The following is a 3,232-nucleotide window of genomic DNA, read 5'->3' as shown; positions in this document are numbered from 1 at the left end:
TTTTCTCTCTCTCTCTCTCTCTCTCTCTCTCTCTCTCTCTCTCTCTCTCCACACACACACACACACACACACACACACACACACACACACGCGCGCGCGTAAATGTAAAAATAATTTTTAAACATCAGGCACTATAAAATCCACTCTTTTAAAATGTAGAGCTACTGGGTTTTGGACATTCATCAAGTTGTGCCACCATTAGTCTAATTTTAGGAATTACCCCAAAGAGAAACCCCTGTCCATCAGCAGTCACTCACGGTTCTCTTCCTCCTGATCCCTGGCGCTCTGTGTCTGAGCGCTCTGTGTCTGTGGAGTTTGCATTTCTCGTCACTGTATACCCATGGAATTGGGCAGTATTGCCCTTTGGGGTCTGGACCCTTTCACTTGCCAGAAAGCTTTCAAGATCCACCAATGTAACATGAATTTTGCTCACGGATTTTTTTTTTCTTTTTGGGGGGGATGTGAATAACTATAGAAATAGTTCATTTTTCTCCTTTCTTAAACTGACAAGCATCAATAGGTTGTTTTCACTTTTTATCATTATGAAGAGCACCATTAGGATTAGGTGGGGGGTGTAGCTCAGTCAGTAGAGTGCTTGCCTAGCATGCCCAAAGTCCTGGGTTTGATCCCTAGTAACTCATAAACTGGGCATGGAGGACACCCCTATAATCCCAGCACTCAGGAGGTGGAGGCAAGTGAATCAGAAGTTCAAGATCATCTTCAACCACAAACTACGTTCAAGACTAACCGGGGCTATATGAAATCCTAGCTCAAAAATATGCCACTAGGAACTAGTTGTTGCACCCATTTTTCTTCAGTTCTCTTGGCTCTCTGTCTAGTCATGGGGTTCCCAGATCACATGATAAGCATGCTAACTTTCTGTGGGATTGCCCATCCCAAAGCGACTGGCCATCTTATATCCCCAGCTGTGACACACAATGGTTGTACTTCCACTTCTGTTGCTGTGATAAAATGCCCTGACAAAAAGCAACTTAGGAGAGAAGGGGTTTATTTCAGTTCCCCATTCTGAAATGGGGTTCAGTCCATCATAGCACAGAAGTGAAGACATCAAGAACTTAAGAGGGAGTCATGGTACATCCACAGTCAAGAGCAGAGAGAAATGGATATGTGCATGCATATTTACTAGTCAGCTCTCTCTACCCTTGCACAGTCTAAGACGCAAACCCACAGAACAGTGCCATTCATTTTCAGGCTGGGTCTTCCCACATTAAGGCAGTGAAAACAGTCTCCTACAGACTTGCAAACAGGCCAATCTGATCTAGAAAACCACTCAGGAGACTCTCTTCCCAGGTGAGTCTAAGTTGTATTAAGTTGACAGTTAAAACTAGTCATCACAAACCTGGTATGGTGGCACATGCCTTTAATCCCAACACTCTGGGACACAAAGGTAGGCAGATCTCAGTGGCTGAGATTGAGGCTAACCTGGTCTACATAGTGAGTTCCAGGCCAGCTGGGACTACAGGTAAACCGTATCTCAAAAACCAAAACCGAACCAAAAACAAAACAAAAACTAATCACAATGAGGATCCAGTCCCTCCATACCCTGACGACCAACACGTATCACTGTTCTCTTCACGACAGCCATCCCAGCGGATGTGAGGTATATTCACTGTGAGTTTCTTTAAAGGTTAATACCTGCTTTATTATATTTATATCATTTTTCAAATCATTCTCAAGAATTTAATTGTGCTAGATAAATCTTATTGCTGGGTGTGATGGAGCATGCCTTTAGTCCCAGCACTCGGAAGGACCTCTGGGAATTTGAGGCCAGCCTGGTCTATGTAATAAGTTCTAGACCAGCTGAGGCTACAAGAAGACCCTGTCTAGGATGTGAGGGCGATCTGGCTGAGACATCTGTCACCCCACTGATCGCCAGGGTTGATTCGGCTGATCTGGCTGGCTAGGCCCGTGTCTCCTTCCTCTCTCAACGCTCCACGTGCGTCCTTCCTGAAGCTGCGTGCTCGGTCAAAGTAGACGACCGACCTTCCCCGATAGGGCAGGATGGTCTTCGGTCAAGGGCATATGAGTAGCAGCGCTCCCCTGCTAGAACCTCCAAACAAGCTCTCAAGAAGACCCTGTCTCAAGAAATAAATATTATTTTCTTTGAAAATTTCCTGCACTGTATTTTGATCATATTCACCCCCAACTCCTCCCTCCCATTCCTTCCAGATCCACTCCCACCTCCCTACCCCCACCCCAACTTCATGTCTTTTTTCTGTTTTTTGTTTTGACTTTGTTTTTAGTTGGTTGGTTTTAAGACAGGGACTCACTGTGTAGTCCTGGCTGACTTACTAAGTGGACCAGGCTGCCCTTGAACTCACAGAGATCCCCCTGTCTCTCCTTCCCAAGTGCTGGAATTAAAGGTGTGTGCCACTACCCTTGATCCCTCTTTTTTAATTTAATAATAACCCATAGACTCTAATTTATGCTGTCCATATATTTCTGGGTGTAGGGCCATCCGCTGGAGCATAATCAACTTACCAGGAGCCACAGCCTTAAAGAAAGCTGACTCTCCCTCCCCTAGAAGCCATCAGCTGTCCATAGTGCCTCAGTTAGGGGTGGGGGCTTATTATCTCCTCCCATTCAATGCTAGAATGTTGACTGACTTGATCTGGTGTAGTTCTGCGCAGACAACCACAGCTGCTCTGAGTTCATGAGTGCAGAGGTCCTGTCATACTCATAAGACACTGTTTTTCTCCAGTCCCCTGACTTCTGGCTCTTCCAATCCTCTCCCCACCCCCTTCCAAGATGGTCCTGAGCCTTGGGGAAGGGTGAGATGTAGCTGTTCCATTTGTGGCTGAGCACTCCACAGTCAATAATTCTCTGCACCTTGATCAGTTGTAAGTTCCTGCATTAACCACCATCTACTGCACAGAGGTTTCTATGATCATGTCTGAGAGCTGCATGATCTATGGGCAGAGAGATACAAATTTAGAGGGCAGTTTGATACTATGTCCATTTAGCAAAATAATAGTAGCAGGTTTACCCCTGGAGCCTGTGCGTTCTCCACCCATGGGTTCTTGGCCGCAGGTTCAGTACCAGGCATGTGATCCCTTCTGAGGAGTAAACCTTAAATACAATCAGAGTGATGGAACATTCGTGCCACTATTGCACCCATGGAGTGCAGCTCATAGGGTTCACAGCTGGGTAAGACCGTTGATGACTTCTTTCCCCAGTACCCTGCAAAGCACCTTTCAGTACTATGAGAACC

The sequence above is a fragment of the Nannospalax galili genome, unplaced genomic scaffold (genome assembly GCF_000622305.1).
Source record: "Nannospalax galili isolate Female #2095 unplaced genomic scaffold, S.galili_v1.0 scaffold596, whole genome shotgun sequence".
Lineage (NCBI taxonomy): Eukaryota > Metazoa > Chordata > Mammalia > Rodentia > Spalacidae > Nannospalax > Nannospalax galili.
This window is presented reverse-complemented; position numbering follows the sequence as displayed.